Below are 15,760 nucleotides of genomic sequence, written 5' to 3'. Positions count from 1 at the left end.
CCACAAAATTAATTTTTACAAGTTGTAGACATTGCCCATTACACCAGACATTGGACTACACTGTCAAGAGCTTTGACATCTACAATGACGTCTACAAAGCAGGCTTATACTGGTAGAATGTTTCATACCATAATTACTGTGTGTTCAGAGCTCACGTATGAAGTATGGATACTGCTGCTTCAGCAAGAACCGAGGATGAGCACCCTTCCTGGTTCTGAAAAAAAATAACAGAGGAAATGCCTTAAGCTGGATTCTGAAACGGGGTTGAATGAAACAAGAATGAACAAGAAATTCTTTCAAAACATGTAAAGCAATGCAAACAAATATTTATTTCAACTTATTTCTACAAAAGACCACCTCATGAAGACTGGTGGTGGGGTATTGGCTCAAAAAAAAAAAGCAGAGAGCACTTATACAAATGCTACAGGGAGCCTTCGCAGCCAACAATTGTTTAAACACACCTAAACTAATCACTGTTCAACAAACTCATAAAAAATGTTTGAATGCATAAAAAACCAGTGGTAAACACAGGAAACAGTTAAAAAAGAATGACGGCACAAGTTTGTCCCATCGTTCTCTTCTGTGTCCTGGGTTTTCCTATGGTTTTTCATCCAGCCAAACATGTACCAGCTAGCCCAGTCCAACGCCTTGGTATCATAAAAATATGGATAGTCATTCCTTACACAAAGTTGCAAAAAAAGAAAGTATAAAGTAGGTGACAAAATTAAAACGACAGCAAATTGGTTGGCTTTTAATTTTAAATGATAATATAAAAAATAATGGCATGAATGAAAGTGAGCAGCACGCGAAGTACCTTGTTGCTAGCCCGACATTCCACTTTGAAGCAAAATGTCCGCTTTCAACACTACATAGGCTAAACATGCAATGGGGCATTCCTTTAGGCACACAAAATATACCATAATTGTTAAAAAAGCTACGAATTAGTTGAAAAAACCTGACCACGACAAATTGGAATTAGTGACTAGATACAGTTTCAGAAATACACAGCGACATCATATAAAAATATATGGTTCCCATACAAAGATTGATCATAACAAAAATTCAGGACATTTATCAGACTGGCATCAATGTGCAAAGCAGCTTAATGAAGGAAGACGGTCTTCACTAAAAACATGTTAATATTGGGAGCTCATGTGCTTCCCTGCAAGTTGGGTGTGTAAACCCACTGACATCTTAACTAACCTGCCTGAATCATCACTTGATAGACATTGAGGAATTTTACGAATTGGTTTATTGTAGCCAGTTGTCTAGTTTATTTCCCTATTTTTCTTGGCATTTCGTGTCTAATTCTAAATTTGGTGACCAGATAGCTTTTACTATGGTCATGCACTGGTGACAACGAATATTTGATTTTACTTTAAAAAAATTTCAGTTTTGTTTTATTGCTCACCAGCCAACGATCTGAAATATCAGAGGTGCTTAAAACGTATGTTGGCATTTCCTTCCTGCAGTGTAGTACAACTAATCATGACTTTTACCATAATTTGTTCACAAATCGTAATATGTGGAAAGTATTCAGCTTAATGAAAATGTCATTTCAGAAGCATGCACAATCAACAAGGCCTCAATGACTCTCATGACGTGGTCCACTTGTTTCTGTCACAAATAACCTGAGTGCAGACACATTCCACCGAAGACGAAGGTAACATGCCCTCTTGGGTGATGAATATTTAAAAAGCCTTACGAGTAAATTTGCTGCTGAGCACGTGAAATTGTGGCATTAAAACAAAAGATCCCTCTGCGGCATCTTTCACTTGGAGGAGCGCTTGACCACAAACTTTGAGAAGCTGGAAAATGCTCCATGAACCGCTCCAGCCAGCAGAAACGATGCAGGACACAAGTTGGTAGGCGGACCGTTGGCATCCTGCGATTGTGAAGATATTTCTGTTTAGTAGATGCTCTTCTTTTTGTACCACTGTTTATTTCACCTTTAACAAGCAGCTGAACTCCTTAACGTTCGCATAATAAAATGCTGCAATGCGGAACAGTTAGCAGGGTTACCTCTATTTTGCTTTTCTACGAATTAACACAATGTAGGTAATCTGCACACAACTACAATCAAAATACAATTTTCACCTACTTCACTGCTAACATCAGCGTTTGACTGCTCAAGCACAAATACAGGTTAGACATGTGAGCAATCTGCTAAACGTATCCCCACAAACTGAACAATCAGGCATCAGAAATCGGCAAGGAAGGAGGTGTCACGTTTAAATGGCACTTTTTTTGTTCAAAACAAAAACAACACCTGGAAGCTTGAAGCGTGAGAGGGGGTCTTTCACGCTGACAATGTCAGAACATAGCTTGCTAGTGGGCACCTGCACGATGTGCACAATGTATTTCTTGAAAACGCGTGCGAAAGTTTGATTGATGTGTAGGACGAGAATTGCAGCACGTTTTGACACAGGCCTTGTGGACGCTTCTGCCTGCTAATGTCAGTGTGGATTCTTGCTAGTCGCCCTCTTCGCTTCTTTCTGAATATAATGCTTTAGGCATTATATTCAGGACAACGACTGCATCAAAACGTGCAGCAATTACCTACTTCCCACACATCGGTGAAACTCTCGCACACATTTTCAAGACACGCAGTGCATACATTGTGCATGTGCCCACTAGCAAGCTGCGTTCTGACATTGTCAGCGTGAGAGACCCCCTCTCACGCTCCAAGCTTCCGGGTATTGTTTATTAGATTCCATGCGCTGAATGCAAATCAGTGTACATTGGCGAAACGGGCAATCTGCACAGAAGATTAATGCAGCACTGGAACGAAGTGAACAAGGGCCATGCAAAAACAAGTCCACTGGCAGAGCACCGTGAGAGGACGGGACACGTGGTCGACTGGAACAAGACAAAATTACTGACAACTGAGTGCAATCTATCTTCTCGATTACTGCTCGAGTCCCTCATTGTTCAGACGACGCCCAACATTATCAACATAATGGATGGCAATCTGCACCATATCTATGCAAACTCATTGCGCCGCGTAATGCCCAATATATAGCTTCGTTTTCCACGACACATGCTCACCGTGAACAAGCAACAAACCGTTAAATGGCTTTCTTGACTTGGTCAGTGACCTACGTTTCATCACTGCAATAATGCTTTTACCTGCCTACACGGCATTCCGTCAAACACTGGACTACACCACATGAGCCATTGGCGTTCTTAACCTGCACCAGAGTATATAACCTTTCACTACTGCTATGAGATAGACCCATAAACGCACTTCAATATGGCCTTTATATTTAGCTCTTCGAAACATTATGTATAATTTTACCTTTAAGTTGCACCTGCTACAGCAGCTGGTACTATACCATTAACATGAAAAAAAAAACGGTGGTTTAACACGCCAAAGCTACACTTGGGATATGGGGAGCACTGTAGGGGAAGGCTTCGCATTAATTTTGACCATCTGGGTATTTTTGTGCGCATCGAAATCTCCAAACACGGGCGTCTTTACGTGTTGCCTCCATCTGAAAAGCGGCTACACCAAGCGGTATCTAACCGACATTCGCCTCCACAGCACACCACCCTAGCCACGGCAGTGGGTTAAACATATGAAATAAAGCGAGTTTTGGAGTGCAAATGAAAATATTAATCACACGTCTTATTTTCCCAATCGATGTACCTTTTGAAATCCACCATGCAATCGCCCCTCCCCTACCGGCCTACCAAAACACCTTTGTCTCAAGAGGTAATCAGGCTGTTGTTAATGAAGTAAGTATTTACAATCCGAGACTTGCCACCGTTGAAGTCATGCACTTTGTTTTAGAGATAAGCGACATTAGCCATTTGCAGCACCAGGAGTTAATTGTGTTAAGATCAGATTGAAAACATTGACGGTAGTAGTTGAAAGAAATTGTGTGATAAATTACAACATCATCTGCAAATAGACCTACATGGGAGGATATGCAACATGGAAGATAGACCAAGCAACCTGCCTGGGGGGACAACAAAGTGGCACGAGCAAAAGAAGTATATAGTTATTAGAAGTAAACTGCATTTGAGAAGAATGAAAATCTTTTGCTCAAGTGAGGACATTAGGGTGAAGTTTGAGAAGTAGTCTGTGGTGTGCAATGCGATTGAATGCTTTAGAAAAATCGAGAAAAACTACCGCAGTTTGTAAGCCTGTGTCAATGGATCAATGTAGATCGTGAACAAATCCTGAAAGTTGTGTTTCTCAAGTAACCCTTGTGAAAACCGTGGTGATACTCGAATGTGATATTGTGATTTTATTAATAATTAGCGACCTGAGAGTGGATGAAATGTTTCCTGACCTTGCATATGGTGCTTGTTAGGGAAATTTAATGGTGAAGTACCGTCTCCTGATTTAAAGACTGGTGCTACCTCGACTATCTTCCAACCATTGAGATTAGTGCCTGTCATGAGAGACTGCGAAAAAAGCGCTGTCAGAATTCTACAGACTGCGGGATGTACTTTTCGGTATAGTATGATTATTACCAGTATGATCTGAAGTAGACCAGTTTGTATTGCAAGTTTAAAACCATATCAAAAGATCCTAAATGTTTGCTTGGCTTGATTACATACGAATACTTGCTTCAAAGTCAGTTCAATTTCTCTTCTTGCCCTTTAGTCGTCAGCCCCAGATTCTCTTCAATATCTCTGCTAAGCAATGATACGCTCCATACGCACAGCACTGCTTCACGAAAATGTTTCAAATAATCAGAGGCCACAGCACTGCTAAATGGTATACATCATGGCAAGTTTCACAACATGCAATAACTAACCTGAAAATACATAATCGGTGGGTGCACCGATATGGCAGCAGTGCCTGGACCGATGTGTCGAGCAAATGCGCTGACTTCTGAACGGGTGGTCCAAGCGGCCAGATGATGGATGAATGACCATTCCTGGCGGCAAAGCGTACGGAGCACCAACGAAAGGCCAGGCAGTACTTGGGTACAGCAGGTGCAGTGTCGGTTGGCCAAGGGAGGCCCTGGCAAAGCCTTTGAAACTGGACTGGAAGGCAGCTGACCCAGGACAGCCAGCAGCAGCACCTGCAGGTGCATAATCTGTGAGTGTGCTGACACTTGTTGAAATACAAGAAGAGCACACACAAAGCACGAATGCTTACTTCAAGTAGATTTTTAATCGTTTAAAGACAGTAACCTCCAAGGCACTAATAAGAACATTCCCGGAACACCCCAAGTGAAATTTAGGTCACAGTAAGAATGTATTTATTAGACCCGCAGGTACTGTGAGTGGGGTATGCATGATATATGCAAAGCTAGCTACTGAGCTAATTTGCATGGAACGCATGCTAGCAGCTCATCTGTATCCCTTGCTTTCAATCGGAACTGGTGTGTGATAGTTGAGGCTCCTCCATTTCAATGTCTGACTTGTATCTGCACGTTCAATTCTCCAATATAAATCGAGTTGAGTGAGTGCCTACAGCTTTCTTGTTAGTCTCTGTATGGCCTGCGGTTTTGCGAAAATGAGAACTTGCGAATTGGCTCACTTTTCTGCACTAATTTAAACAATACATATGCCTCTGATATCATGCCCCAGACTTCCCGAGAGCTACTCTGACAGAATCGGCAGGCGCCTCGTAGGCGTTGTGAAATCTCCCCCACTACCCCGAGACTATGCTAACTCCCTGCGAGGCCACATGCGCGCATTTCACCTTCAATTTGCACGTATGTGAATTCTATACCTCTATGAACTCTCAGACGGGCGTCGTCATATTCGTGCCGGACTCGTGAAACTCGGCAACGTAAATTACCGCACTCGCTCGCTGGCGCGCGGCCCGAACTCTCTCACCGTTTCCGGCCCTTGCATACTATTTTCTCCACCTTGCACTTTGTAAATTCTCATGTTTAACTACACCTCGTGCGCCCTCATCTCTTGCCTGCTTTTCTTCCAGCACAACTCCGTCAGCACCCGGTCGACGCGTGCGCTGTCGGGGCGCGTTGGCGAGCGAGTACGGCAATTTCGCTGTTGTCGAGCTTCACGAGAACAGCACACATATCGCGGCCCGAAGACCGCGAGGCGTACGGTCGCCGGTCTCGCGAGCGCAATAGCTGCGAAGCGCACTGCACGGAATTCGTGAAGGGGGGGGGAGAGAGACGCCAGCCATGGAATCACGTGTACGCGTTTTCACATGCACTTCCAGGGAACCTCCTGTTCATGTTATTTCTTGGTATACCGCGGGTATTCACGAGGGAGGACTAATCACAGCGTTGTGCCACTCACGCGAAATTGCGACTGCGATCTGCAACCGCAAAGGCACTGTTTGAGCGACACATAAACAAACGCCCCGGTGTTAAAGAGCCTTGCGTGATGTGAAATTATTAGCAGCCGTGTACCATAGCGCGAGCATCGTAGCCAAGGTCTAGCTTCAGCGTAAATTGATGCTGACTTCTGCGGAAACGGTGGACTGGGCGCCAAACAAGTATACTAACTCACGTAGGCTCTCAGAGCAAACGAGATGGGGGTCTAGCGAATTACTGACCCATAAACACCAGAACTCGTTCCAACCAAATACAGAATAATAAAAAATGCGTACTTACCCGAGCAAAAACGATGTTTCCAACGTAAAATTCTCCTTCACTGTCGTCTTCATCTCGCGGACACACGAACACGCTTTGTTCTGATGCAATGTCATCCACTTTTGACGCGCAGTATTTTATCCGGCGATGATCGTTCTTCCGGGGTCCCCATGTTCAACACACGCGTAGGTTAGAAGGGTAGACATCACCCATAAAGCTTCTATAACTATGATTTAAGCTTGAAATAGATAAAACAGATTAAATCACGCCACTAACCACTCGGCACAAAACGCCATAAAAAAACACACACAAAAGTGAGAGATAGTTGCCAGACTTCAAATGTAGCACCTCTAAGTTTGACGAAAATTGTGTTACTACTGTAATGTTGGTAATTATCTTTCTGCTTTCAAAGTCTGAAATGTGTTTATAACTTAAATTTAAGGTTTTAAACACAAAAAGTGAATACACATAAAGTAATTGACATATATACTGATATTGTAAAGAGGTTTGACGTTTGTTTTGGTTTTGTTTTCACGGCGGGCTTCTCAAGAGAGAACGTGCGAGAAAACGAGCTACTTTGGGTTTAGGAAGAGGGCGGTAAATGTCGGCGTGATAGAAAGCAAGGAACAGGTGCTTACCCTGGTCGTTAAAAAAGGAGCTAATGAAACCCTCACGTAAAAAAAAAAAAAAAAAAAAACACGTTCGACGAGGATTCGAACAATTGACCTACAAAACAGTAAACGGACGCGTTAACAAACAGCTATGTCGGCGGGCGGTTTTCGAGGCGCCTAATACAACTCTATACTTACGTAAGTTGTCAACGAATATTGTTGCTTGTGTCTAGTCATCGCCTCCTTTAACGATGGTCTAGTTTATGCTGCATTTTTTAAATTCTGGCTGTCCTAACGCTTGTTTCTCACGCACCGGTCTTGCAGACGAGGCCGCATTGCTAGCGCTGCAAGCGATTGAGCCAAAGCTCCATTATTTGACTCAAGAAAAGCTATCGCAGTCAACCCGACCTTTTCTGCGCAAGCCACGGCAGCCACGAAATAAATGGAATGTGCCGTTAGAATTATGGCGTTGACAACGCTTGTTTGACCGGCACCGTCTTGCAGACAAGCAACGTCGCTCTAATACTACAAGCGATGTCACTCCTGGCATGTCAGGCGCATCAAACCCATCGTGTAAAACGACTGCTAACAGTGCGAAAACCTCTGAGTTTGTAACAAGTGGAGATTTGCGGTGGCGGCGACGTAGTAGGTACAGCAAGCAGGTAGGCAGAACAGCAGCGTAGGGTTACAACCTTTCCCCGAAAAAAAAAACGGGCCTTCCGGGGGGGGGGGGGGGGGGAGGGGGGATTGTGTTGAAAAAAGACGCCATGTTTTTTAACATGCAGTGCCATTTATTGTAGTGTTTTCTTAGAGAGAAATCAACATAACGTTTGTACTGAAAGTGATTGAGAGCTTGGTTAATCGCTCTGCATGTGCTTCACTGAAAAGTAACCGCAATTGCTGACCGCGGCGGTAGAATTTCGTTATTTTGTTCTTCCCTTAGGTCCCCCTCCATCTGAGGCAGCGCGCTCGCCCGCGTATTTTCTCTGCTCGCGTGTCTTTGCGCAGCTTGTCGACATAGGCGCGCGCAGAGTTCTCAATTTGGGGGGGCAAAGTCTTACCGCTGCGCCCCCCCCCCCCCCCCCCCCCCCCGAGCAACTCCCGACCTCTTCTCACTGAAGGCCTTGCGGTGCGAACGCAGTGCAAAGAGGGATGGTTATAAAATTTTTATTTCAATGTGATGGAATTGCAACACACACAAAATATTTCTGAGCAGAAATTTTACTTTCATGTGTTACATCGGCAAGGCATGGGGCAAATTTGGCGCCCCCTTCAGATGATTAGGGGGGGGGCGGCCGCCCCCCCTGCCCCCCCTGTGCGCACGCCTATGCTTGTCGACACGTATTTATCGTCTTAGTTGTTGAATTGACGCTTATAAAACGCCAAAACGGGCATAATCACGGCACAAAAGCCAAAAAACCGGCTGATGACGGCTGGTTTTAGATATGGACCGGCAACCGGCCCGCTGTTTAAAAAACCGGTCGGGCCGGTCCAAAACCAGGAAGGTGGCAACCCTACGGCAGTGACGAGCGAAAATGATTTTACACTACCGCCCCCGTCGGCCTGCGCAAAAAAGGAAGATAGAACCCCTGCATACACGCCCTCGAAGAAAGCTGTACAGCCGATTCAGTTTGTTGTGGACGAAGAGCAACCGAGGCTGCAGCCACAAACGATTGCGCTTGCCGTGGTATGAGCCAAAGCATATCTTCACATAGTTATGTTATCGTCCGTCTGACTGTTACTTACTGAAGGGAAAATTCAGAACACAAACGTTGACGTCTAACGTCTATGCCAGACATAGACGCTGCTGTGTAGGCCCTAAAAACCACCTTCAGGGCGTCTGTCGGTTCTGTCTGATGGCGCGCTCGCGCCGCTGATTACGAACGAGGCGTCTGTTGGCGTTGACTTATCGTGTTGGCGAGCCGGTAAACGCCATCACGGTTAAACTCCCTGTTGGAAGACTACGCTGTTCGGACGATAGAGTGCCGACAGAGCTTCTTATTGGCCCCACAAACGCCATCAAGGTTAAACTCCCTGTTGGAAGACTAGGCTATTGGAACGATAGAGTGCCGACAGAACTTCGTATTGGCCCCACAGGCGTGCTGTGAGCCCAACAAGAAAGTCTTGTTGGAATTTTTGCCCGGGGCATAATAATACGGGAACAAATTCTTAGGTAAATTCGATTTCGTTGAGGACACCGATGCCTCGCGTAAAAGTTTTATTTATAGGACTACAAGAGGCATTTTGTAGCCTTTCCTTCCCGTGCACCCAGACATCGAAACGAACCTTGTGATACACTCGAAGCAGTAGATTAGTGCAGAGTAGAATTTAAACATTCAGCACGTTTTGTTCAATTTACGAACAGCAATTTTAGAGCCTTTCCCCTGGTCTATGTGGAGAGTTCATATTTATTCTCTCAACGGGCGGTGAAATAGTGCAATGTGCGGTTTAAACATTCAGCCTGTTTTTGTGCAATTTTGCATGCTTGCATTCACACACCGTTCTTTTAGGCACCCTAACGATAAGGTGCCGTGGTAACACCCCAATCGAGAAGAAATACTTTTTAGCACCCCTTTAACGGTCGTAGCACCCTATGAAACTGTTGATTACACCCCTGAATTTTGGCACCCTCGAGGTGGGGTGCCCGAGCAATATTTGGGTGCTTGAAAGGTGCAAAAAAGGTGCAAAATGTTCAGTACACCCTCCTTGCACCTTAAAGGGTGTAAAAATGTTAAGATTTACACCCCTTAATATGTGGCACCCTCATGATTGGGTGCCGGAGCAATGTTTTAGTCCTTAAATGGTGCAAAAAGGGTGCAAAATGTTGAGTGCACCCTTTTAGCACCTTTAAGGGTGTTAAAAAGTTTAGTGTGCGTTAGCCACAACGCCACGCGCTGATCCACACGTTTTGTCATCCAGCCACAATAATCAAAACACAAGGCATGGCATGCAAATAGCAAGGCCCATGTACACAACGAATGCAGGAGCGTAAAGCTGATGACACACGAACTGTATAAAGCTTGCGGGAACAAAACAGTTCTTTAGAGCATGGAAAGAGCGGGGCGAAGCAGCGTGCAAAAAAAGGATGCGTTAGGCTGACTAAGGCGTGCAGCAGCAATAAGTTTAAAAAAAAAAAACCATCTAGATAATGACAAGCAATTCTCCAACAAGAAAAAAGCCCCGCGAGGCAGCCGCTGTGCAAGGCGATAAGGACATAATGATGTGTCAGGCTTGCGGTTGGAACCATGGCCGGAATCCCACACGGCACACATGCCGTCAACGCCGTGCCGGCCGTACTTGTTTGCGCTAAACAAAAAGCGGCATCAAACAAATACCGTAACTATTACGTATATTTAATGGCGTCACCTGAAGTCACGTGATTTGTTAAGCGTGACGTTACTTGTGTGGGGCAGGAGCCACCCCGGAGGGATCGGTCTGTGCACTTCCTTTGTCTAGTGCCCTTCCTGTCTTGGTGCACGAGACACTTCCTTAATATTACAGCAAAACTGTAAGCCTCTACCCCCAACGGTTTCATCTCCGTGGGCAAGAAACGCCAAGGCGCAAAGGCCTAAGACGCCGAGCGCATCCGTCAGGCTAATAAGGCATTCACCACAGACCTCAGAATTCGTTTAAGGAAACCACACAAATAGATTTTGGAGCACTTTAAAGATCCCCAGGTGGTCAAAATTAATCCGGAGCCTTCCACTACGGTGCGCCTCATCGACTGTGAAGCGTCGATACGTTAAACCCCATAATCAGTCAATAAATCAATCGAAACCACAAAACAAGCATCGAAACCGCATTATGGATGATAAGGCGCCTGTGAACAATGGGGCCCCCTTACCACGTGTTCCTGGTAAAGATTATGTTTGCAGATTATCTTTGAAGGCTAGGCAGGACCAACATTTTTAGATTAGAAAAAAGTTGGGCGGGACTAGCGTAACTAAATAGAGCATTTCTTGCCCAAGACGCCCAGCTCATGCGTCAGTCCAGGCAGAACCCAGAATTTGCCGCCAGAGAAGTCGAGCGTTGTGTCAGTAGATAAGGTATTAAAGTACCGCCACTGAGGTGCACGCAAGTCAGCAACGGCGGCCATTTTGGCGTGTATCGGTGTTGCAAGATTGCCGACCCGGTGGTTTGTATACCGAAGATGCAGCAAAACGGCATCTTCGGACACACTTCTGCTGCTGAAATGCTGTTACGCGCGTTATTTTTTATTCGCATTCGGAATGACGTCAGTCGCGCGCAGCCGCAGAACAGCGAGGACAAGTTTCCTTCTTTCCTTTTCCTTCTTTGCCTCCGCCGCCTCATCCTGTCACTTGTCCCACTCAAGAACCTATTGACGCAGATTTTACATTCGCTGAACTCCGCGCTGCACTCACCGATTGCAAACGACACACAACACCAGGACCGGACCTGATTACATACTCCCACTTAAGGAACCTTCCGGACTCCGCTCTAGAAACTCTTCTAAATTTCATCAATGAAGCATGGCGAACAGGCTGTATCCCCCCTGAGTGGAAGACTGCTAACATCCGCCCTATTCCAAAACCAGGCAAATCACTTGCTTTGAACAGTCTACGCCCAATTTCACTTACGTCCTGTGTTGGAAAACTGATGGAGCGTATGGTCCTGCATCGCCTCACTTGGCTTCTTGAACATAGCCAATTCTTTGACTGGACTATGACTGGGTTCCGCGCTCACAGGTCAACACAGGATACAATGCTGCGAATCCAACAAGAGGTGTACGCATATCCGAGCGCAGCCCAACTTAGAGCAATCGTGAGTCTAGACTTCCAAAAGGCGTTTGATGCAGTTTCGCACTCTGCAATTCTTGAACAAATCCGGATACTTACGCCTAGCTCCCGACTGTACAACTACATCCACAATTTTCTGACCACACGACTACACTCTTTGGTGTTAGAGGACTACTGCCAAACCCCCTGGACTCCTACCAGAGGAGTTCCTCAGGGATCTGTCCTTTCCCCTACTCTGTTCAATTTAGCACTTCGCCCCCTGCCTCGTATGCTACATTCCGTTCCTAATCTCTCGTTTGGACTGTACGCCGATGACATAACCCTTTGGTGTTCTACCGGCAGCCCAGCTGCACTGTCCGACACACTTCAGGCTGGAATTGATGCGGTCCATTCGTTCGGGTCAAGCGTAGGTCTCACACTATCTCCGCAGAAGTCTGAGTACCTTGTGGTCACTGATGAGCGTTTGCGGGCTAAAGCTAGCGACCAACGCTCTCAAGTAGAACTCGTGATTGATGACATTCCTCTTCCACGTAAGGCCTGGCTGCGCGTCCTCGGCTTCGACCTACAGGATAATGGGAAGGCCTTAAAGTGGCTCAATCGATGTAAGGCTCAAATTACCCAACTAACTCACATAATCGGCAGGCTGACCCGACGTCGCCAAGGCCTACGAGAACACGATATTACGCGACTTGTGAACTCTCTAATATATACTCGCGTTCTTTACGCACTGCCGTACGTAAAATTAACGTCATCGCAACGATCCCAGCTTGAGCGGCTCCTCCGGCCTGCCACCCGCCTGGCTCTAGGGGTACCTAGATATACCCCCCTCGCTAAGTTGGAGGCTGCTCAGCCGTTCGCATCATTGTCAGATCAAGTTGATCTTCATTTGGCGGCACAACACACTCGTCTCCAGCTTACTTGGCATGGGCGTCTTCTCCTATCCTCACTTCATTACGAGGTAGCTTCGTTACCCGAAATTACAGCGACATACCCCCCTTGGTATCCACTCCCTCGCATAAAAGTTCCTACCATTCCAATCAATGTATCCGCAACCTCGCATGCAGGACGTCGTCGAGCTCGAATATGCACTCTTCGCTACCGCTATGGTGATCTAGCAACAGTGACGTACACAGATGCCTCCTTCTCATCCAAAGACGCACGCGGGGTCACAGTAGTTGTTCCTCCTACCCACCCGCCCTTGCAGAAAAGATACTCGGCCGTTCCTTCCGTCCTGTCTCTAGAGGCTCAAGCAATAACTGACGCAATCTTATCGTTAGCCACTCCTGGTAACCACGTGATCCTCAGCGACAGTCAGGATGCTCTGCGCTTGTTCCAGGAGCAGACGCTTCCCATCGATATTATGCATGCACTCCACACTCATCTGGCCAAACACACTGGTACTAGCTACGTGCTGGACTGGGTTCCTGGTCACGCAGGCGTTCCGGGCAACGAGCTGGCGCATCAGCTCTCCCGTGCTCCGTCCCAACCGGGAGACTCGGAGACGCCCTGGCCAAATCCTTTCCACCCACCCACGCAAGCGCGGCAAGCCCGTCTCCATCGACGCCAGACTGTGCAACAGTTAATCAGGGATAGGCAGACTCTTCCGTCTCCCTCTCACCTGTTACCACGGGCAGATGCTTGTCTTATCCGGCGAGCGCAAACGGACAGCCTTCCAACTCCGCACATACTGCATCGGCTACAAGGCCATCGCAGCCCTGCTCGGTGCTCCAAGTGCTCTGGCATTCCCAATACGCCGCATGTTCTTTGGGACTGTTCTGGTTCGCAACCATCACTCGCAATTCATCTTAAATCCCTTACACCTCCTCCCTCTTCTCTCCAAGACTGGCTCGCGCCACCGGAGGGAACAGACCGAGTGGCCTGGTGGCGAGCTTTGGTGGCTCACGTTCGTCAGGTTCTCCCGTCTGTATAGATAATTTTGTTCCTTTCAGAACCCCGGACTTTGGGGGTCTTTTTCTTTGTTTTTTGTGTGTCAATAAAGTTTACCAACAACAACAACAAGTTGACCGACTAAAACGCATAAACAACAAAATGGCGGCGCCCATGAACCGTCGCAGCACAAACAAATGTCACGCAATGCGAACTGATCAATGATTATGGCAGGGGCACGGAACAATAGGAGGAAAGAGTGCCGATACTCTGTACTCTAGCTTATCGTGACACTTGCCGAGCGCAAGTGACAAGCCCGCCGAGACGACGAGAAACATTTCATACCCTCCTCCATCACCATTTGTAGTGGTTTACAACAGTTTTCTGGACATCCCCTTTCGCAGGCCGGATTACGACCAATTTTTTTTTCCTTATGAACGCACATGTAAGAAAACTAAAAAAAAAAAAAGCTTAGTCTGGGTCATAGGGCATTACCGGCGATTATTCGATTGCATAAAAACGAGGACATATAGAAAAAAGGGCCCCAGGTCAACCTGTGTCCCTTCACAGAGACAGCCAGCCGCCCACGACCATACGCGCCCCCGTTCTCCCTCTACCGAGGGGTTATAATGAGCGTGACTTTCTCATGCAGGCGCTCACTCATTCTCGGACCTCCCGAACGCAAGACAGTCTAGGCGAGGCACCATGCGAGCTCCACGAAGGACACAGATCAAAACATACGGTTTCTATGTCCAAATCTTTGCCGACCCCACTTGACCAACCAACATATCTGCGCCCGATCCGAGCATAAGCGGCCGCAATGTCCCGGTATTCGAGTAAAACCTAAGGACGAGCGAAAACATATTCTATAGAGCTGCTTTTCGCACAACTCGTACCAACTGCAGTAAGGGTACGGCAAGACATAAACACAAAAGGGGGAAAAAAACACAGCAGACAAGTAAGAGGTGTCCTCGTAATTTTCACCCAGGGGAGATAGCGGCAATCTATTCTGTGTAGTACCGAGGGACGCCGACCGCACAGTGCCGCAGTATTTTATGGACCTCTAATCTCAACCCACATTAAAAACCATGCATAGCCACGGCCACTATTTCCATAAAATCGCGCAATTGTGGCAGTAAAATTTAATATTTTTTTCAATGACCGCAGTTCGGAAGCTTATTGCGAAAGCTTTGCAACGGACGGGTCTTTTTGGAAGTGCCTGAGTTTGAGCAAGTTTTATTTCTGATAAGTCTCAATAAAAACGACTTCATATATAGCAACTGTTCCTTGATTGATTTGATTGTAGGATTTAACGCGCCGACGCAACGCAGGCGATGAGGCGCACCGTAGTGGAGGGCTCCGGATTAATTTTGACCACCTGGGGATCTTTAAGGTGCACTGAAATCTCGTGCCGACGCAACGTCGGCACGACGCAACGTCGGCACGACGCAACGTCGGCACGCCTCCATCAGAAAAGCGGCCGCCGCGGCCGGGAATTGAACCCGCGACCTCATGCTCAACTGTTCCTTCGTCTTATTTCCACAGAGTTACACGTCTTATTTACGCCGCAAAATACGCAAATATACTCGGAATTTTTCAGAGTGATGAAAAAACAGAGTGATTAAACTGAAACACCTCTAGTTAAGTTATGCCCTCTCGCAAATAAAGCACTCAAATAAATGTGGGCCGAATAATAAATATTTTTAATTATAAAACAACACTTAAAACTAAAGAAACAAACGAACTTGGGGATTCCGTAATCCGGCATTTGATGATAAGATTTTTCATAAAGTGGACACCACTTCGAGGAAGCAGCTTTCGATAAAAAGGCGTTCGATAAGCTCTTGGGAACCCCGCATGCGTCAAAAGAGTCTCAGAAACTTGAAGATGGTGCTTTAAGTACTTCATGCGACGAAATGTTTAAAACCAGTGATAAATTAGCGCAACTTATGTTAATATGTTAAAAAGAACGATA

At 46.3% G+C, this 15,760-nt stretch overlaps 1 long non-coding RNA gene across 1 annotated transcript; it reads right to left on the bottom strand.

Annotated features, from left to right (window-relative positions):
* Positions 1–306: 306 nt before the first annotated feature.
* On the bottom strand, positions 307–7,180 carry LOC144155764 (uncharacterized). Its single transcript, XR_013319629.1, has 3 exons — positions 6,552–7,180; positions 4,770–5,039; positions 307–1,885 (listed from the first exon to the last, which is right to left on the bottom strand). It is a non-coding gene; the product is annotated as an uncharacterized LOC144155764 (long non-coding RNA).
* Between the last annotated feature and the right edge of the window lie 8,580 nt (positions 7,181–15,760).

This window comes from Haemaphysalis longicornis, unplaced genomic scaffold (genome assembly GCF_048455015.1).
Source record: "Haemaphysalis longicornis isolate Haplotype H1 unplaced genomic scaffold, Haemaphysalis longicornis Haplotype H1 scaffold_1, whole genome shotgun sequence".
In the NCBI taxonomy this organism is placed as follows: domain Eukaryota; kingdom Metazoa; phylum Arthropoda; class Arachnida; order Ixodida; family Ixodidae; genus Haemaphysalis; species Haemaphysalis longicornis.
This window is presented reverse-complemented; position numbering and strand designations above follow the sequence as displayed.